This window comes from Sitophilus oryzae, unplaced genomic scaffold, assembly GCF_002938485.1.
Source record: "Sitophilus oryzae breed Bouriz unplaced genomic scaffold, Soryzae_2.0 scaffold_1639_pilon_pilon, whole genome shotgun sequence".
NCBI classification, from domain to species: Eukaryota; Metazoa; Arthropoda; class Insecta; order Coleoptera; family Curculionidae; genus Sitophilus; species Sitophilus oryzae.
The window spans coordinates 2,005,926-2,029,324 of NW_022146324.1; the positions used below are offsets into that span (position 1 = coordinate 2,005,926).

A 23,399-nucleotide genomic window follows, 5' to 3' on the forward strand; every position below is an offset into this window, starting at 1 on the left:
TCGCTAATACAACCGCCAGATGTTACCATTAAACACACCATTTTTCAACTTGTATTAAGTACTTTCATTACGAGCCGTAAAAGACCCCGTCATGAATCACTTGTGTGCTTAATTGTTATAGGAGCATTTCTAGTAACACGCCCACACGCGGGCCTTTTCGCCTTGTGTGTACGCGAACGAAAGGAAATTGTGACACTTTCCACGTCGAGCGTGTGGGTTTTCCGAATCGACGTAGGTCGCAAAGCACCACGGCGAGGGGGTGGAGGGCATTAGAAAAGGGACTAGATCGTTTTTCCGATGAGATTTTACGAGTATTGCTATAGCGGAATAATACTGGAGACACGGTTTAGTCATTGGGGAAATAAATGAAAAATAAGTCCAGTTGGATATTCAATAATGTTCTGTTTGTTCTCAGCATTAGTTCTTCATTTATATAATCTGTATTTTCTTTGATTTTGCCTATTTTTACACACATAGAACCACATATTTTTCTATATAAAAATATGATCGTATTGTAACAAATTATGTCAATTCATTGACGTACCTAATTATTTCGGCCTAACCTATGTTTTTAATCATCATCATCATTCTCAGCTTAATCAACCATTTCCAATTATGGAGTAGTCTCCCTAGCATATTTAGATACTCTCTTTGCAGTAGGGCCCATTGCTGTCTATTTTTGATTATGCGGGCCCAAGTTATCCCTGCTAATTTTCTAATATCATGCTCACATCTCAGATTTGGTATTCCACTAGGTCTCTTAATTCCTCGTGGGTACCATGCTGTAATTTTTGTGGTCCATATGGTGTCCGTCCTTCTTGCCAGGTGCCCATTACCACTTAAGGGATTTGATTTTATGGATGACATCTATTACCTAGGTCTTTTGTCGTATCCACTCTATTCTTTTTCGAATTTTTTAATAAAGATATTCAATAATTTAGAAAACCTTTAGGTTAAATCCGTTTTGACTGATTTCACATTATTACTCAAAAAATTAATCATATTTAATTTTTGGTTTATTTTGACGCTGGCGATAACAGCCGATAAATATTCGAATTTCTTAAATTTATTGCCAACCAAACGAGCAAAATCAGAACAACCTACTATTTCAATCATTGTTGATCACTCCGTAGACAATTTTGGCTCCGTAAAGTTAAAAAATCTAGTATTTTAATGGAAAATGACATATATTGCACTATTAAATAAATATTTTTCGTTGGCTCCGTAGAAATCTGCAACGCAAAAGAGCAATAATTTCGCCTATCTAGAATCAAAAATAACTGTTCACGTCAACGCACAAGTTGAACAGCCCAGAGGTTATATTTTAAAGGTTAAAACAATTGCACTTTTTTCTCGAAAACAACTGAAACGTACTTTCGCCGTCCGTATTTTTAAATTATTTGCATATACACCGAAGCAAGCGATTTATCAAAAATTAACAGCTTTGCTCCTGATTTCTGTTACTGTGGGTAACAATTATTTTAAGAAGCTTTAATGCGACTAAAATTTTTAACGACGTATCAACCTTATGAAGTTATCAACTATATAGAAACTAAATTAACATCACTATAGATACTTTTCAAGTACTAGTTGTTATTGGATGTTTAATGAGATGGGATTTGATAACCAAAAAAAAATCTAATTTAAATTTAATCATACTTCATCAATTCTACTTATTCCAAAAACGATTCATTATAGTATAGACTTGAAATTAATACACAAAAACTTCAATAAATTTGTCAAAACTCTAAATCGCTATATGCTGAATATACGTAATGTCCCAATTCCACCGCTTGCAGACTCATTTGGGAGGATTGTGAACGACGATCGTCGACTGTTTGGAGTTTCCCCATTTTCCCCACAGATAACTAGCCGTTGTTTCTCAACTTCAATCTACTGAGGTGTTCGTTGAGGAGACAGTGTCCTTTTAAAAAACCCCGTGATTATTCGAAGATTTTTTTACATAAATCAAGGAAAATCATTGATTTTTCTCGGTCGTGAGTTCTGAGAAATTTCTTCGAGTGTCTTAGACCGTTGGAGGATTCCCATTCCAGGTTATGAATGAATATCTTCCAGTTTCTTGAGTTCTGCTTTAAGTTGGTTTCCACTTGGAAAACAGAACGGTTCTGGTCCAGTTAGTGGAGTATTCGCTCCTTTTCTAGCTAGATCGCTTGCTTTTTCATTGCCTTCTATCCTTTGGTGAGTTGGCACCCCGAGTAGGAGGACTTTATTTTCTTTGCCTAATCTGTTCAGCTTCTCTAGGCATTCTTTGACCAATTTCGAATTGATGGTTATGTCGTTGTTGTCACCTTTCATCAAGATTCTACCGCGTTGCCTCTTTTTGATACCCGCAACACTCTAGCGAGATGGCTCGTTATCGCTCATGTGCAGATGTAATCCGTACACTTGCAGTTCGCGAATAGGACTAACCCTAGTAATGTCAGTTTTAGTACTTATGTACGATTTTGTCTACCAAAATATTGTTTTATATATTGCTATCAAGATCTCACAGCTCTACACCAATACACTAATTACAAGAGATTTAAAATGAAATTTATACCACATATAAAATATCAAAGAGGTATATTATGGGGGCGACGTTCTGGTTATATCAAAGATTACAGGCTTAAATTTATTAAAGTATGAACTTATCGTTGTCGTAGTCGTTCTATTCTCTGCCCCTATATGCAGTAAGGGGCCCCCCAAATTTAGGTTCGCGCGGTCTGCGCTAGGTGATCGAACTCTGGTGCTTGTCGACTATCGCGCGAATTCGCTAATAATCATTTCGCTAATTGGTTCGAGTGCATAAGCACCAGTTGAACGTGGGCACCGACAAGTCCGCGATTTTGCAAGTTTATTGAACGCTAAGAATAAATTTGTATAGGTGGTATTGAATCAACATCTGGTTCTATAAAATATTCTTAAATACTGAAACGTGTACTTTAATATTAATCGATTTTTTAATTTTTTTCCATAGCAACTGTTAAAATTGCCGTATATCTATCAAAAATAGTAGATAAAATAGTACTTTAACCGCAATGGTAGATTAAATGATACTTTAACAGCAAGGATAGGTTAAAAACTTTATTTCTTCTCGCACGTTTTTTAATTGCTTCCATTTCGCCTCAGCCTGAATATCTGTTGGTAATTTACTTATTTCGTTTTGAGCCATTTATGGCTCCAATTCAATCAGCAATCGACACGAAAGAGAATTAAAAAATATTGACTCAAAACTGGCAACTAAAGAGACAGCTTTATTTATTTGTCAAATTACATAGAAACCAACGCCAACCCAGCACAATATTTTTTCTACTAGTAATAAATTCCTTGAAATAATAATTTCTGAATATTTTTTAAAACGTAACTCGCTATGGAAAAAAAAATTGTTTTATACACGACGATAAAATTGCATTATCGTCTCGCGAAATTAATTCACTCGTGATTTCATCGCTCGTGAATTAATCTTTTCGGTCGACGATAAAATACCATTTTATCGTCTTGTATAAAAAATAACTATTAACGACTATAGGAACTCATAAAAGTTGAAACGTCTTTCGTCTTTTAAATTTCAAAATTAAAAACAATGTCAGTCCCGGAAAATTTTCTAATTTGGAATAATAACTTAAATAATAATTGTTCTCAGGATTTATAATCATTATCATAATCAACCAGCCTGAATTTCACTGGACATTCAATTCATCAACTGCTGGATGTAGGCTTCCCTCAAAGCTTTCCACTCTTCTCGGTCCTGTGCCACTTGGATCCAGTTTCTTTAAATCTCTTTAAGTCATCTGACCATCTTGTCGGAGGTCTGCCTCTCCTTCTGAGAGCATCTTGTCCTGGCCGCCAGCTTGGTCCATCTATCGTCCGATCTTCTGGCAATATGCCCAGTCCATTTCCATTTGAGTTTTTTTAAACAGATATATAACATATAACAGATATGTATATCCATCGCTGCATGATGAGTTATAACTCAAGCTCAAGAAAGGGACACAATACATCTATTAAGGTCTCGGTGATGTACATCTACATCTGTTTATTTATGTGTAATGTTTACTAAAACCAACAATCCTTTTTTTTTCATGTCCCATTCGATCCCGACCTTCACACGTTTTTCAATTTCGCGCCAAAACTGCTATTCCCATCGCTTCCTGCCGCAGCATCGTGGGGTGGCCGGAAGTGACGTAGGCGAATATGCACGTTCGTTCGATTGTCTTGCCGCGATAGCGCCTCTAGCGGGGCCTTTAATCGCCGCGCGAACGACGATGCAGACAAGAGCGAGAGGGAAAGAGGACGATAGTCGTCTGTCCGTTCGCCCGCCACCAGCCGGCTAGACGGCGAATGACATCAGCGTCCCGACGACCTTTGAACGCGCCAAATAAACCGTACACAGGAGGGGGAAGGGGGGAGTATCAGCTTGGGCATTCGCGCGAAAAATATGGCTCCGAGTAAGAGCAATAAAAAATAAAGAAATTGATAATTGCTTGTTATCATTCCATACCGCCAAAAATGGGTTATTTTTTTTATTATAGACTAGTTGACAGGTTGTCATTACTTGTAGGACACAAAAAAGGGCAAAAGTTACCTTGATCAATATAAAGCTGTTTCCAAAAGGATATAAATCAGCTTTGGCACTAGCATATTTTCTGACATTGATTATAGATCCTAGGGATTGGAACACCGTATTTCAGTCACATGTACATAAATTTCAAAATAAATATCTGCCGTTTAGAAGTCTATTGGATTCACATGAAATAATTTCAAAATTTGGTCCAACATTTTAACTGATAATTATATTAAGCTATATAAATCATTTTTCACATATAGTTTTGTAACTTTTACCCTTTTTTTAATGAAGAAATCAAAATGGTCATAATGAAAATCAGTAACAGCTCTTTTTCTTATTACTCTAATGCTTGTGCATCTTAGAGGTCATTTCGAACGCAGGAGACATCTTTTTTTGTGGAGATTTATTGCATTTAGAGAGTCGTGGGAATCGCCAATGTCTATCCAAATAATTTATTAGTTTCAAATTTAAAAATAGCGTGTCGAATAGCATTACAAAAATAAAAAGTCTCAAGGACTATTCGTATATTTTCATGTTCCTTCCTTAATAAATATTAAACTACCTAAAAAACACATAATTTTTCTAATAATAAAAATTAAATCTTTTTTGTCATTCAGAAAAGAAATATTTGAAATAAGCAATTTTATTATTAATTAAAATTTTAAAAAGTTAATGTCATTTATGTATTATATAAATGAGGGTATGGGTAATAAGCACTAACTTGGTTAATTTGGGCCAAATTAATTTAAAAGCTAATTGAAGTGTAGTAACTACAATTTCAAATTACCTTACCGACTTAATGCGTAACATTGCGATTCGAATTGAGAACGTTTTGTAGGTTACACGGCCAAAATGGAACGCGTTAACACATTTCTTATTGCTAATTCTAATTATAATCGATTGTAAAACGGCCTTAATAAGTATTTTAAATACAGAAAGTGGATCTGTGTAATGAACATTCGAAAAAGAAATGACCAAGAGTAAGATGGATGAATTTGGAACTATGGCAAAAAGGAACAGAATTAAATTATTGGGTGTATATATACCGGGTGTTTCTCTAAAGTGGCTCACCACTATAAACTTTTTATTTTTTAGTACGTCAAGCGGTATATGACATAAATCAGGATTGACTGACGAATTCAATTGTTTTCGGTCACTTCCTGTTTCACCAGAAATTACTAAAACTTTTGATTTTTCAATGGCACCCTCGATATTTTTTTACTTTATTCTACAGAAAATGTCATTCTGAATAGAATGACATATCATATGTCTACTTTTGACATTCTGACTACAAAAATCGTATTTTAAGTTTCAATCTAGAGTGCCATGGCTCTGTTAAAAACACTCATTTTGAATTAAGGAGCATTGGAAAAACCGTTTTGATCGTCTAATGTTTTCCGTGTCTTATCCTGGCCGGAAAAATGCCCAAATCGTAATCATAACTCAATTTTACCAAATGGAACGAGGGTGGCTCATTAGCATATTTGGAAAAAGCATTTTTTTTTTAAATAATTTGGTACCACACACTGGGTATTTATGGTAATTGTCATTATGAAACGTATGTTACAATTTCAATTAAAAAATCGAAAGTTGTAGTCATTTCCTGTGAAACAGGAAGTGACCGAAAATAATTGAACACGTCAATCGATCATCGTTTATGTCATATACTAACCTAGCAAATATCGTTTTTTTTATCTGAAAAAATAAAAAAGTTATAGGGGGTGAGCCACTTTTGAGAAACACCCGCTATTGTTAAGAGCATTGAATTGAAAACTTGTAATTTTTATCGCCAACAAAGAACATCATATACCAAATTTCAAACTCATACGTTATCACTGTATATTGTAGAAGATGTCCCAAATTCGAAGGTGACCAATGAATGGGACATCGGAAACCATAAGAGACACAAAGAAGGAGGTAATTACAAATTAAAAATATCAGAATACTTCCGAAAACATTCGAAAAACTTGAATCAAAAATGCTACCTCGATTTCCCTCGTCATCGTCGAATAAAAAATGTTCCGACTCCATCGTACTGTTTCACACAATCTAAAATCTCGATTACTTAATTGTAGGTATAATTAATTAATTCTATTTGTAAAATCATCGGCACGAGCTTGCTTAATTAATTAATACGATAAAAAATGAGAAACCTAGTATCGAAAATTCGGCGTAGACTGTTGATCGCCATCGTCGAAATACTTTAAACAGCAGCGCGTCCTTCGTCGGGAGGCCCCTCGATGCCGACGTCGTCTCCTGCGTCCGTTGACCTGGAATTCGCGAAGGTCACATCGCCGCGAGCTACCCAGACCGGCTCGAGACTTGGAACCGCCGCTGCTGCTGCTGGTGGCCGGGGCTCGTCGGTGGAAGTCCGCCACGACCAGCGAGAGAAGCAAGGGCAGTGTCTTGCTATGAATGGGATCGCAGGAAAATAAATAAATACAGCGCAACCTTTTTAAACGGAACACACACTTTGATCTGGGTATCTAATAATCGGAACTTCACAATTGCGAAGTTATAGTCGGAACGCGCTACCTCCAGAAATGGAACATTCCTCGAAAAACTTTTTAACTACCAGGGTGTCTTTTTGTTTTGTCTTTCACATGCCTCCCTCTTTGAGTAACAGGGTTGAATTTGAATGTATACAGTTTGTCCTCGGATTATTTTTGCAAGAAACTTTTTTATTATTGACATTTTAATGATAATGGTTAATCCCGTTTATACTTTTCCAAATTTCCATACCATTTTAGAGAAAATTAAGAAAAACATGAAAATATGGTTGAATTTGTTCTAAAATCCCAAAAATCAGAAGGTGATTGCTATGGTAATATCAATTCGATTTCATTGTTTGATAGATGGTTATTATTAATTTTGATTAATGTCATATTCTTTGGTGTGGTTTGGTTTGGTTAGGTTTCTATGGTAATATAACTTCGTTTTCATTCTTTGATAGATTGTTATTCGTAGAATTTTAATCAACGTAATATTTTTGGTTGTTTTAAAATGTTCAATAAGCACAAAATTTATTTAGTTCAATGCTACGAAAAGGGTGATTCCATAGTTTCTCCTAGTTTTCTTATAAGTCCAAGACATTTTTTGCAATCTTTACATCTTTTATAACTCCAAAAGATAGACCTTTTGAGATAAACCTAACGTAAATTTTGTAAAAAAATGGTGTAAGGAGAATAAAACATTTACATAACAATTTCATCTACATATTTGAATAGTACATAGTAAGATTATTAACACTTATTTTTTACACAGGTAATTTAAAACATATCCACACAACCAGCCTTGGAATAAACAGAAAGCTATGTAAAATCCATTTTGTCAAAAGTACTTTGTTATGGCATTCACGCACATCTCGTTTAAATAGATGTGAAACTAAATAAAGTATTTAAATTACACGATGTTATCTAAAACAGGCGTTAAAACGTTGGTAGGTAAATACGTGTTTTCCTTGTTAGTTGTTTTTCACTCTATTTGTCTTTTAATCGATAGGGATTTCCAGTTACATAACACGAAAGTGCGCATTAAAATGCATTTAGTTACACAATACATTAGTATAGTAAACGAAATAATTATCAAGACACTAGAAAAAAATAGGTTTGTGCACAAAAAAAAACTAAAAACAGGAGAAGAATCCCGATATACGATCTTTCAGACAAAATTGTTACGTAACGGCACAGTTACTCGACCTTCTCCTCGAGGGGGAGAGAAATTTCCAATTAATCGAAATCTAGTCTAACGGTTCACGCCCATATGAAATTTCGCAACAGCAGCGAGCGATCTACATATCTACGGTCATTGGACAAAGGAGAAGAAAAAAACAAACGAAATAAAAACACTTGTTACCAAGGTAAGAATGTTAATTGGGAACCGGCCACGCCCACACCGTGCTGTCAATTCCATTTCGATTTCTAATAGATAGAGGTGTATTGAGAGAAGCATCGACCTGATCATATGTGTCAGATATGAATTGGTAACTATTTAAGATTTATTGACAATGAGCCGATTTGTTAAGGGTTATGCTGATTAAAGTACTGGACGGCTTTCAAAATTATCAAAAAATTTTCAAATTTCAAAAAAATATTTCTGCTTTGTATTCTAAAAGTTTTTCTCAATATAAAAACGTAAAGATTCATGTGGAGATAGGGTCTATTTATTTTTTTATTAAGGGACTCAAACAGATCTAGCAATCAATGTTTGTTTTTGAAACTGAAAACATCTTGTTTCTGTAAAAAAATAGTTTTAGCAGTTTTAACTGAATCCGTTTATGGAAATCCGAATTAATACACCTCAATTATTTCTAGTCACATTTTTTTATTTTCTATTTCTACTGTACAGGGTGGTCCGAACTATATTCCGGAAACTTCGGCAGCATATTCTGTAGATTAAAATAAATAAAAAAGTTCCTATAAATATATATCCTAAAATGCTTAGTTTCGGAGACACAGGGTGCAAGTTTCATTTTTATTTCGATTTTTTCTAAATAATTTGTGAAGTAACGTCAATATTTGGATGAAATTGGTGCCTGGGAGTTTTTTGACATGAGAAATTTGGATTTTAATGTCAATATGACCCCTACTTGTAGAGGGCGCCACCTACATAGGGTTTAACTGGTTTGAAGAGTAATAACTTTTCGTCCGTACCTGTATAAAACTACTGAGTGAAAAAATGGTATATTTACGTGACTTTATACGGGAAAGAAATCTCTTGGTCTCGCTACGAGCAACCGTTCTCAATAAATTTAGAATGGAAATAGTCGATACATGACATTATTGAGAAAGAAATAAACATGTTGGGTAGATAGTTATTTGACTGGAATGATAAATTTGAATGATGATAAAACAGTTTCTGTTGAACTTTTGACACAAAAACATTTCAAATTTGAGATTTTAGTTTAATAACTGTTTGGTCAACATGTTTAAGTTATGTCAATGATGACAGGTATTGATAATTTCGATTCCAAATATCTCGAGAACCATAACTCGTAGCGATTTTTACCTTTTTAACGTAGAAAACGTCGTAACTATGTATTTTTTTGCCCAGTAGTTTTATACAGGCACGGACGACAACTTATTACTCTTCAAACCAGTTAAAAAATATGTAGGTGGCGCCCTCTACAAGTAGGAATCATATTGATATCAAAATCAAATTTCTCATATCAAAAAACTTCCAGACACCAATTTTCATCCAAATATTGACGTTACTTCAGAAATTATCTGGAAAAAATAAAAGTGAAACTTCTCCACCCTGTATCTCCGAAACTAAGCATTTTAGAACATACATTTATACGAACTTTTTTACTTATTTTTATCTGCGGAATATGCTGCCGAAGTTTCCGGAATACAGTTCGGACCAACCTGTATATTTCAGAATGCCGAGCCCGCGAAAGCCTTAACAATAGTTTTTTAAAGAAAAAGAAATTTCGTTGCGATACTTTCGGCAGACAGAAAACAGTTTTAACTAGCTGAAGTCGACTTAGTTCCGAGAAGCGATTCTTGTTAAATGAAGGATCTCTCTCTCCCCGGGCCGAGACCGTGGACGAAGCGGCACCATTAAAATTCCAGCCGGAGCGACGATAAAATTGAGCTTAATTAACCGCTCGACGACCATAAACGACAATCAATTTCGGAAACTGGTTCCGAACGCGCCGAATTCCCAAGCCTTATCTGTTCATTCATAAAACCTTCCCGCGCGTTCGGTTTCTCTCGCGATTAAAACGGCGCGGTTTTTCTAGCACCGACCGCTTCCTCCTGCGTCTCGCTTGTTGCCTTTCTGCGGCCGGGATGCTTCCTGTCTCCGGGAATTCCCATAAAAAATAGAAAGCAAACAATAAATATTTTTGTGCTTTTTATCTGGGTTGGATAAGAAGAACGAATATAACAGAAATAGAAAAATATTTCTCAATTAGAGTATAACTTCAATTTTATGTTATTTTTTCGTATTTTTATTGTTTCCAACACAACGTAGAATGTATGGGAGAAGGTGTTAATCACCGTTACCGTACATATCTATTGTAGCCCCCTTTCTTGAGTTATAACATAACTCATTATACAATCTCAGGGCTTTGACAAAAGCTAGTATCTGAGACGGTTTTACAGAGGTAGTTCTCCATCTCCGATATCAGCCGTACCTACCAAAGTTTATGGCATGAATGATTGTCGTCCCGGCGCAGTTAGTGATTAGGTGTTCTGGTGTTTCCCCATTTTCCCAACAAAATCTGCATTCGCCGCTGTTTCTTAGCTTCAATCTACTTAGTTGTTTACTGAGGAGACAGTGTCCTGTTAAAAACACTGTGAAAATTGTTCTTACTTAAATCAAGAAAAATTTTTTTCTCTAATCGTTTTTTTGGAAAAATTTTTTTCTCGGACGTAAGTTTTGAGATTAGACCGTACTTTGGTATAAGGTTTTTACAGCATTACAAAATTTTCCATAGCAAAAAAGTTACAACGATTTGTTAAAAATGTTCATTTTTGAAAAACACCCCGTAACTCTAAAACGGTAACAGATATCGATGTACGGTTTTCACCATCATGTTTTTGATAAACATTGAGCTCCACCGATATTATTTTTCGTCTCTATAGAAAAGGGTGTTTCCCTTTAAAAGCGTCTAATTTGGCCCACCCTGTACAGTCGAAACACACTTAAAAAACATCAGACAAAAATAGATAAGTACAATCGGAAATACATATTAGAAGATTGAATAGGAGCATTGGTTTCCCCGATATATATTTGAGAACTTTATGACGATTCTTTTTCTTTGAGACAGCTAAAATTAGTTTTGGAAAACCTTGCTTATTTTAAATCACCGGCCAAAAACTAATTGTATGATTTAAGATTTTATTTTAGAGACTGACAAGAGGAAGGAACAGATTGCAGAAGAACTTTGCGCAAGCTTTGCGAAAGCATCAGTAAAATCTGTGCAACGCGAGAATTCCGACAGTTCAGTCTGTCATTTTAATTCACGGGAAAATTGTATCATCTGTCATTTTTTGGAAAAGGAGAAAGTATGCATGTCCATATAATCCGGTCTGAGTTAGTTAGTCTCCAGCAAACGATTATAGATGAAATACAGAAGAGACAACTGGTATGGTAATAATAAATCATGTAGGAAGAACGAGTGAGGATCGAATACCTCCGAAAATTTTTTCAAAAGAAAAAAGAAAAGTCTGGTGGGGAATACCTAGTGATGTTAATATTTCAGAAATTTTTGATTGTTGCAGGAAATTTCCGAAACTTTCGGAAATTTATGAAATTTTAGGAAATTTTACAATTTTACATATTTTTTGTTGATACAATAAAGGAATAAATTAGATAGACATTTGATACCAACATGTAAGTGGAAAAAAAAACAATAAACATAATATTAGTTGTTATATTTTTAATAAACAATACATAACTCATAAGAGTCATAAACATAACACATAACAAAAATCATTGGGTAACATTTGTACTTTGTACATAAATCATGAACTATGACTATGAACTTAAAAAAGAAAAAAAAAAGCACGAAATATAAATTTAAAAAACGTAAAACACAAATAACTGAATTTTTCTATTCCGGAATACTTTGAGGCGCCGAGCTGGTCCCATCTTCATAGGGTATTATAGTAGTAGCACAGTAGTAGTAGTACTGTCTTCGTCAGTTTCTATTTCCAAATCAGATATATTTGATGTATCATCTGCTTCTGATTCTGAAGGATGCACCTCTACCTCTACGGGTTCTAGTGGTTCTGGAGGAGTTTCATGTTGTCGAATATCATGCTCCATATCCACTTTTTGTTTTTGTAGTAATAATTTATTGTAATGAGCTACGAACATTATTTTGCCGGCTCTTTGTGCAGTTAAGCGATTCCTTTTTTTAGTATGGATAAAACTGTAAGTACTGAAACTTCTCTCAGTGGCTGCAGATGACGTTGGTAAAGACAGCAGAGCAACAGCTAAATATTTCAACTGAGTATTTTTACACATTGCTTGCCACCAACTTAGACAGTCTACATTTCTAACTGACATCCAAACGTAGTCGAGAGCCCATAAACCCGATTTGGCGCAATAATTTGTTACATCTGTAAAAATTGCTTTCTTATTATTGACAAACTGAGGACTGAGGATGTTTGTTGGTGATATTGTTGATAGCGGCTATTGATATTCCATAGCGGCTATGTGTTCTTCATTGTTAAGGTGCTCTCCCAGGAAACAGAGGGGTCCAAGAGATTCGCGGCAAAATGCATTGGTTTAAGAGCCATACGTTTTCTATTTTGTAAGGCAGAGAAGCATTCTTTGTCCTCTGATTTAAGAATAGGCATACTTGATACACTTTCGTTATATTTTTGCTCAATGTCTTGAATTTTGAAAAGATATTTCTTGCAAAATTCGGATTTTTGCGAATATTCGCGATTTTGGGACCGAATATTTCGGAAATTTCCTGCAAAATTCGAATGGAAATATTCGCTACCAACATCACTAGAATACCCCACCAGAACTTAAAAAAAAGACACAGGAACAACAGAAGCAAAAAAAATGAAAGAAGACGTCAAATATAAAACTAACTAATCAATATAGTAACCGCACCTAACGCTGAACAGTTTCAAAATCGAAACACTCCAAGAATATAGGTCGCGTTGCATTATTAAAGAGCAGTGAAGCATTAGTATGTGCGTATCTCCTGCCTACACTACTCCGATCTAGTTTCCTGCCGGTATGGCAGCCGGTGTCAAAGAGACACACGACTTGTTTCTCCCGATTGAATCATCCGTTGTTGGCGCACATGCTAGGTACTCGCCCACGGTACTGCAACCAGCGCAGCAGGCCGTGGGTACGACCATACGAAGGCGTCGTGTGAGAACCTCTCCTACAAACCGAAATATAACTAGTACAATTAAACAAAGAAAGCTCATATTACCACAGAGATAATGAACTGATATATTTTGAATCCGGTGTATAATCATAGTAAATTTTTGTTATTTTTAATATAAAATTCAATTGAAGTGATTAAAATACTCCCTCAATACAAAAAGAAATGCAACGAAGTTACAATTAAGGAATAAATAATAAAATCAAATTCAATACAAATTTCACTGGTTTGAAATGACGCGTAGAAAATTGTGACGTCACCTATCAGCATTTGACTGAATAGTTGACAGAGGGCGCGAGCCTCTGAGGAATAATATTATGGCGTGTCTAGTTCTCTGCTACCGTATTTACACCATATATCTTAAAATCACGTTAGATTTTTCTATTTTTATTAAGATCGTTAAAAAATACGTTTTTATGTGGGATTGTTCTTTATTACCCCAATGTTAAATTTACTTTTATATTTTTTACTACTAGACATTAAAACTTAAATTTTTATAATTAACAGGTTACTGCCATTTTTATCGAAGCACTAAACGCTACCAAAATTGTTCGGATGTTCGAGGCGTTCGAGGGTTCGAGGTTAGATTTGTATTTTGTGGATTTTGCGTTTGGCGTTACTGTTCCTTTGGATGAAAGCCGTCGAAGAGCCTGGTTTGAAGCGGCAAGACAACAAACAATATGTCAGCAAAAGTACGAAATTTTGCTGTGAAGATCATTTTAACGTAACTTCCTTAAGTTTTATTTTACAATTAATTTTATATCAACTTTAAAATACATTTAGAAAAATGGTTTTTATTTACCTTTGTACCTGGTGGCAAACCGTGACACTTTTGATAGGTGACGTCAGAGATTGCAAAAGTGTAAATTTGAAATTCTTAATATTGATTAATTTAAAAAAATGGGATGAAATTGAAGTAAAATATAAAAATACGGGTGTCATAAAATTGTATGAAGATTAATTATTTGCAATAAAAAAAAACTATGGTTAAACTTCGGATTAAAGTATTTATTAGTGGTATCCAGTAGTGGTCATAGGCGCCGGACAGGGGGGGCAAGAGGGGGCATTTGCCCCCCCCCCTGGATCACTGAAACAATAAAAATAAAAGCTATCTTCTTACATCCATCTGTAAAAAAAATAATCATTATTATGAAATTGTTAGGTGTTACCTGTAAAATAATAAAAAATGTGGTAATTATTGGGAAAACTGGAAAAAATGTGGTAATTATTGGGAAAACTGGAAATCGTCCGATTTTCACCAAAATTGGTATACACACTATTTTGAGGTCGCAGATTACGAATTTATTTTTTTCATGGCGGTCTCTTACCGTTTTTCAGAAAAACGGAAAATTATTTCAACATTGAATTTTTCTTTATTTCGGCCCTATAAAGTAATAATTTCACTATATTTTCATTATATTATAGTTTATCTAAAAGCCACACTTGATTGGGGATAGAAAAGTGTCCAACATTTTACTGAAAAACACTTTTCTTAACAAAATAGCAAAGAAAATTGAGACCAGATGGAAGTTTGACATTTGATATATCTTTCTTTCACTCTCCTATGTAATAAGAGAGACAAATATATTCTAGACCTAATCTAGAAATTTGAAAATTTACAACGTTGTTCTTCTTTTTTTTCTGGTGATTAGGGATTTTAAATAAATTACCTATTATGGGATCGACAATAATTAAATATACACCTATATCCACAAAATTACTCGAAAGAGTTTTGATTGCATTGGTTTTAACTTTTTTGCGGAGGGGGTTAATCTTTTTTTAGTTAATCTAATAATATAACAACAAAAGATTAACACCCTCTGCATGGAAGTTGTAACCAATGCAATCAAAACTCTTTCGTGCAACTTCATGGGTATAAATAGTCAGATCTCGTTGGTAAAATAGCAGTTATGGGAAGGAGCCGTTCTTCTGGCGACCGCCTTCGTAATTCCAGAATGAGCGAAAAACACGCTAAATTTAGGTTTAGCATTGGCAACGTTGCTTTAAATGCCAGACACACATAAACTTACTTCGGGTTTCTCTTATTACCGATTCTGAACCGTCCTAGAACTGTGATGCGTATGCGCAGAAGGAAATATGAAGACATTATTTCATTTGCGCATGCGCTGCAGAGTTCTTGGACGGTTCAGAATCGGTAATAACAAGAACCCAAACAAAGCTATAACCTAACATTTTCAGATTGTTTACAAATTTATTTTAGCAAATTTTCCTCTATTATGCATAGAATTGGTTAAAAAAGTAACAGAAAATAGCAAAAACGTTATTGATTATTGAATACCTAACAAAATATGTGCTAGAAAACCTTAAAAATATGAGAAATTAAGAAATGTTCGATATTGAAATTATTGTCCGTTTTTCTGAAAAACGGTAAGAGACCGCCAAGAAAAAAGTTCAGATTCGTAATCTACGACTTCAAAATAGGGTGTATACCAATTTTGGTGAAAATCGGACGATTTCCAGTTTTCCCAATATAATTACAAAACAGGTCAATTTTTTATTCATTTTTACCTTGCCCCCCCCCCCCCTAAATTTCATTCTTCCGGCGCCCATGGTAGTGGTAGAATTTACTCTGTCATAAGTGAGAGTGAGTACTTGATTAAGAATACCAAGTAACACTGAAAGAAAAAAAGTTATTCACAAATCATATTCAGGATATGCTAGGAATTCTTACGACGTAATGAATTAATTTACACACCTTGTAGTAAACTTGTAAAACGACTAGTTACTTAAATGAAATTTCCCATGAAAAATGCATGCTATTTGTTGTTCACGTGCTGGCATTTATTCAGAATTTTATGACTAACGTGGTGCACAAGATGAGACTTCGCAAATAAAGCTATAAAAATATTAATAGGAATTTCCTTCTTACAAACACTTCAACTTGACCTTTGCTCTTTCAATTTTATTTGACTTGTAATGTAATTGATCACCATAATACAATACTTTAAAACCTTCAGAATTAAATCGTACCTACAGAGAGTTGCAAATGTATGAATATTAAGGATAACAATATACATACATATATTGTGATCGCAAAACATTTTCCGATGCACGTCATCAATCACATCGATATTGACATGACACTAAAGTCTATAAACTTGACTAAATGAAATTTTGGCAAAAATTTTTAAATTTCTTGTATAATTTAAGATACCAAGTAGCTCTTTATTTCAGAGCAAATGATTGTAACAGATATTTTATTTAGATTAAAGCTGCAAAAATTAGTTTAAACAGAATTTTATTATCGCTATGTTGCTCACATTGCGCCGTTTTCAGCAAGGTTGTCGTTTATTATTTGACAATTATCCTAATTTCAGTCATTATTTTGTATAATGTCGTGTTGATGTTGAACCTTTGTGAGTAATTCTCGTTTTTTTGCCTATTTTCATAGTCCTTTTTTAAAAATTGTAGGTACTTTAAAAGCACAAACAGTTCTTTTAGGAACTAAATTTTCGAGTTTTTGTATTGCATTTCTTGCAATTGTGTGTTGAAAATATGCCGAAGCATTTAAAGAGTCGAAGCAAAGACCTTGTAGCTTCCGTATTTTGAACGAGAACTTTACAATAAAGGTCCTTTATTATTATTGACTGCAGTCAGAGAACTAAGTTTGATTGACATTACACCACTTTCAAAGTTATTTCTACGTTAGTTTTTATTAAATTCTGTAATTATTAGTTTGTGCATTAATCGCACCCTCTTACTTGTTATTACTTATCGCGTTGTAAGATGTACATCAATAAATAAATAAATAACCCATATAAAACTAACCCATTATGAAGATTATTCATAGAATAATCTTCATAATGGGTTAGTTTTTGCCAATATGTAATAAGTAAAATATGCTATAAAACAAATAAATCAATTATTACTAAAATATTAGTTATTAAATTAAAAATAAAACGTAAAAATCCTTAAAAAATTATATAATAAATATATCGTTTGTCACTTTTAAAGTCGGCGTCGGTCGCCGGGCTGACTAACTGGAATTTAAATTTCCCGCTTGTGATTCAAGTGGTAGCTCCGCTGTAAAAAATGTAAAATTCCCATATTTATTTATTTATTTCCTGACATTGTCATTCGTTTTGACACTTTAGTTTTGTATTACGAATTTTTCGTTTAAATAAATTGTGTTGTGATATTTTAAGCTTAAAACTTTTTACTACCAGACCTTTCAGTCGAACATTGTTTTTTTTAGAACCTCTTACAGTGCGAAGAGTACCAGAGAGCTTAATAGCCGTAAAAAACTGATCGCTACTTAATTACAATATTTTGAGCGGGAGTAATGGCCCTTTATGTCCGTTAAGTGCTGTTAAGGAGGTGAGTTTTGTTGACCTAAATAATAACTGTTTAATATATTTAGAATTAATTCATTTTAGTTTCCTAAAATATTTTGATTAAAAGAAAATATGTAAAAGTGGGCAACGCTGTGCCGGTCAAGCTTAATCACGTGACTAAAAGTTTATTTGATATGAACTATATTTAACTTTCCTTATATTGTATGTAGGTTAACCTATTCAAATACAGATGATCTTTCTTTATTTCGGTTAAAATCAGCCGCTGACAGGTTTTTTTATTAATAAAAATGCCTCACGCGAATAGCTTTGTTAAAAAAAGAACCGGTGCTATTTTTACGATGTCGGATTTGTATTTTATTGTGTCTCGGAAATTTCGCCGATTCTGAAAATATCCGCGCAGATAAAAATACTTGACAATGACCTCGTTTTGGGTACGCGATAGGTCGACCGAACAGCGGTACTATTTTTGGTCAGATTCGTCTACTATTGTGTATTTTTCGAAAATAATTCGTGATTTCGATGTTCAAGAAAAGCGATAGTCTAAAATAGCCAGTACACTATTTGCAAAATATGCCGAAGTAGGTCAGAGTCGAATAGTGAAAGGGGTTATTTCGTGTTTCCTCGTCTAATAAAAAAAATATAAAAGTGTGTAAAAAAATAGAGCAAAATAAAAACACTAAATCATCACAATACACCACACACACTTTAATACTTTTTTTTGCTTGCAAAAAGTGTTTTGGTGTATTGTGGTGATTTAGTGTTTTTATTTTGCTGTGTAACACCAAAAGTTCCAACTCCCAACTGTAATAAAAAAATAGAGTTTTGGAACCTATTTTACTACCTATGTTGCCATATTATCAACAAATTATGTTTTTAACTAAAAAAAATTCCAATTTTCAATTTTTTTTGCGAAAAAAAATCGTATTCGGCTTGGTTAGGTCGAAATATACTCCACCTAAAAATATTTGCACTTATTTAAAATTCGCCCTGTATAGAAAATACTTAAATCGAAATGTAAACAAAAAATAGACAAAAAGCTGACACACTGACTGATCTCAATCGATCCAGATCATAGAGTCAATCAGTTAATCGTACCATAAAGTTGTCAAAAATACTCTCACTTCACTTCGCTTCACTGTTAGTTAGCTGATTCAGTTAGTTAACAGAATTAAAATATAATAACTATTAATCATAATTAATTAAACAAAATAGAAAATGATTAAATAAAGTAAAAAAAAGGCCAATAAAAACATATAAATACCTATGTAGTAATTCAAATGTCAGGTAAAATATGTTAAAACGCGAGGATTATTGTATTAGTATGTTTAAATCGTTCTAGTAAAAAAAAAACAACATTTAATTGCGTAATAAGGCTATCGATCACCGACATAAAGGTATCAATTAATATTGGCGCCTCTGGCGCCAGGAAAACGCAATGCCAATGCCAATAAACACAATGGAGTCGTAATTTCTGTTTTTCCGCTGCATTTTTTCATGAAATCTCACTTCTAGTCTAGAATTTATAGTGGTACGGAGAATAATCATGATGTGCGGTTGTGTAAACAAAATTTTATTAGAACTTTCTGAAAATAATGGTTGGAAAATATTACGTGTGCTATTATTTTTCGAAATAAAATCATATAAAATCATTTGGCAGAAGGGAGAATAATTAATTTATAGACCCAGATATATTTGTAGAATGCTATATGACGGTACAATAATAGAAGCTATAGCTATTATTTTAGGTGGTACATGCATCATAAAATCGTAAGTATCAAATTTTAAAAAAATATTTAAAATACATATATTTCGATTACAAAATTCTCGTAAAATAATAATAAAAATTTGTTTTATTTGATTTGCCCAATTCAATTTTAGAACAATCAACTTGTTAAAATATTAAAATTCTTTTTTTAATGCTAATGTAATTTAAACATTTTGCGTATAAAAGTACATTACACAATTTGAGTAGCAAAGCAAAATATTCAATTGTAGTTTTTCTTTATGATACTTCTGGCGCTTTTGATGTTTTTTAATCAATTATTAAAGAATATCAAAATATGGCTGCGAGACATGGAGAGTGACAAAAATATCTATCAACCACCCACAGGTGTTTATCAATCGCTGCTTGAGAAAAATTCTAAAAATCTTTTGACCAGACACTATACGCAATACCGACCTGCTTCATCTTACAAACCAACAAGAAGTAGGCATTGAAATTCGCAAAAGAAAATGGGGATGGATAGGTCACACTTTGCGGAAACCAGATGGTAATATAGCGAGATCAGCGTTGGAGTGGAATCCTCAAGGCAAAAGAAAGCAAGAACGACCTGCTCAAATATGGAGACGTTCTATACTGGATGAGCTCCAACAAGTGGGGTCAACATGGAAAGTAGCAAAAACAACTGCCAAAAATAGAACCCGATGGAGAGCTTTTACTGAAGCTCTTTGCTCCGCTTAGGAGATATAGGATCTTATATATAAAGATTGACTCTCGGATAAGATGCCTATCCTACATCCTATGATAGTTCCTATCGAAGATAAGTTGATCTAACAGATCTGCTAGATTAGTGTGTAATACGAATATTGAAAAGATCGATAAATTGATAGTTTGCTATTGAAACACTGATGTTCCTAAACATATCGTTTGCATCCCCACTTGGAAAGCATTTGTCTGGGAAAGTATGTCATAATCCCATAATAGTTTGAAGAAGAAAGACTTAACAATACAAATCTAGGCAGCGAAGACATTGTTCCAATTCTAAATTTAACCGACACTGTTTGTCTTTCTGCGATTCGATGTCCGTAGCCTAAATGTTTGATGTACGACCTAAAACGCCTCGCACCTGCGACGAATGTTAGCGGCGGTGCCCCATTTTGAGGACGACTCGACAGGACGAAACCAAATCCACCCAGGAATAGAAAGAAGGTCCGTTTCCGTATTTAGCGTCGCGTCATTAAAATAGTCGTTGCGGCCTCAAGAGGCGGATTTAACAAATCGTTGGCGTAAATTGCGTACGCGTATCGTACCGAATGAAAAACGGCCATCCGGAAATTTATTCGTCGGAACATAAATCGACTTCAAGCGGAGAAATGGGTGGTAACAGTAAAAATCAACGCTGAAGAGATCTTAAACCAAAATATCTATAGACTAAAATTAGTGGGAGTATATTTTAGGATCAAGATTTTCATCTACAGCCGCAAGGATCTATTGTAGCTTAGTTGTTGATGGAAGAACAGAAAGCAATTAGAGTCAATTGCTGTCAACGAACTCTACACCGATTTAATGCGGGAACCTCAAAAAATATATATGTTACAGTAAAAGTCGGAAATTCAGCGACTGTTAACATTCACTAGGAAATGCTTGCAATGCTGCAAATGCTAGCAATTACATGTTGGACTAGTGAGTGTGGTATTTTAAAGAAATTTGTTGACTTTTTCTAGTAATTTCTAACATTCGCTAGTGAAAGTAACATTTACTAAAAGTTGCCTGTAAAAGTAATTCTATTGTACAGGGAGTGTGGTGTGAAAGAATGTTGGTGAAAGTTAAAACAAATAAAACTTTTAAGAATATTGAATCACTTCAATATTCAATTTGTTAGCAATCACTGATTTCCAACTTTTACTGTAACATATACAATATTATCAGTGGTGATAAATCCTAGATTTACTCTTATGAGCCCGAAAATAAACGTCAATCAGCTATTGTGGTGCTTCGAGATAAATCAAAAACCGATAAAGTTATCCGCTCTCGAAGTGTTTCCAAAACGATGATGGTGACATTTTTTGTCCCAAAAGCGGGTCATGTAACCACAATTCCTCTGCAAGATCAAATAACTGTTACTGCTGATTGATACATACCTATATGTTTGCCGGAAGTAATTGCTGCGTTTCGAAAAACCAACCCTCAACGACGAAAAAAACAATTGAGTTTTTCAAGCAAGAAAACATCGAATTGTTGGACCATACTCCGTACATCTAAGCCCTAAAGCCTTTTTTACTTTTCCAAAAACTATGAATGAACTGCGTGGTCAAAGGGTCCAGTCCCCAGAAAATGCAGTTAACGCCTTCAAAAATGCAATTTTGAAGGTACCAACAAGCGAATGGAATAACTGCTTTCAGAAGTGATTCCAGCGGATGCAAAAATACATTTCTCTTCGTGGAGAATACTTCGAAAAACTGTAATGCTTATAAGTTATCTACTGTTTTTATTTCTTCCTCTATATAAAAATATAATAGACAACCTTCGAGTTTAATACTAAAAATTGCAAGTATTACTTTATAGTGTGTTTTCTGAATGGAACATAAAGATATAAAATACTGTGTCTGAAGTTGTTATATTTAAAACCATGTCAATCTACATTCTTAAAGAATGATTCTGGTTATCATTTACAGTCATCTGGTAACTGTAAAAAATATTAAATTTGATAATAATCAGTTTACTACTTCTTAGAAGTCCCAAGAGGTTTTTGCTTAGAATTCATTCAGTAAAATTTCTCTAGAACACTTCATGTGCGAGAACATAGTAATAAAATCCATAGGCAAAGGATTATTTTTTATAAACAAAATGTAAAAAATATGTAATAAAATTACCTTTTTCCTGGACTTAATTATTGACCTGATAATGTAGAACTCACCTGAAACAAAAAGAAAACAATAATTAACAAAATAAAATTAAAATACAATATGAAAAAAAATTGAGTAAGAATTTAATTAAGAATTACTTTTCTGTCAAAATATTCGTTTATTAAGTCGTTAAGAAAAATAAACGCGACACTTCACGCATCTTCATTTCATAATGCAGAACGATAATAAAAAACAATGATAATCAAAACATCCTCGGCAGTACAATATAAACATGACAATGCGCCGGTTATTAATAGAAGAGGACTCGAAACACGAAAAAAATGCCAAATGAAAAATGCTGCTTTTTCGACGTGGGCGTAGTATTTCGGGCTGCCTTTTTACGGCACAGCGTAGATAATAGGTCGGTAATTGCTTTTTTACGAATGGCGGTTCGCGTCCGAGCGGAATGTTTTATTCATGCGACCGAGGCCCATTCATCTCGTGCGCTGTTGCGCTCTTGATGGATGTCGTGAAGTACCAGTACCTTAGAGTAATAAAAAAGTAAATAAATACTAGACGACTTAAAGCGGAACTAAAGAACCTGGAAGACTCCACCCGTAAACTAGAATGGGAATACTCTAACGGTCTAAGAACATTCGAAGAAGTTTCCCTTACTTAAATCCATCAGGAAAATCTTTGATTTTTCTCAGGACCGAGAAAAATCAAAGATTTTCCTGGATTTAAGTAAGAACAATCTTCGGATTGTTACATTACAGGGTTTTTAACAGGACATTGTCTCCTCAATGAACACCTCAGTAAATTGAAGATAAGAAACAAGAGCGAATGCAGATTCTAGGAGAAAATGCAGAAACACCAGAACACCTAATCACTGAGTGGAGAACTTAAAACCGTCTCAGATACTGGCTTTTGCCTAAACCCTGAGACTGTATGATGAGTTATGTCTCAAGAAAGGTGGACACAATAGATCAACAAGGTTGCGGTAATTAACTCCCCCCCCCACCCCTCCAAGAGGATGTCATAACCTATAAGGTGAAAATTTGCAAATATATATATATACTTATTAGAAGAG

The 23,399-nt window shown here is 34.1% G+C and overlaps 1 protein-coding gene across 2 annotated transcripts in view; it reads right to left on the reverse strand.

Moving 5' to 3' along the window:
- The window catches only part of LOC115880578 (transcriptional regulator Myc-like), a 166,092-nt gene that overhangs the window by 69,835 nt on the left and 72,858 nt on the right, over positions 1 to 23,399 (reverse strand). The gene's annotated exons all lie outside the window — the stretch shown is intronic.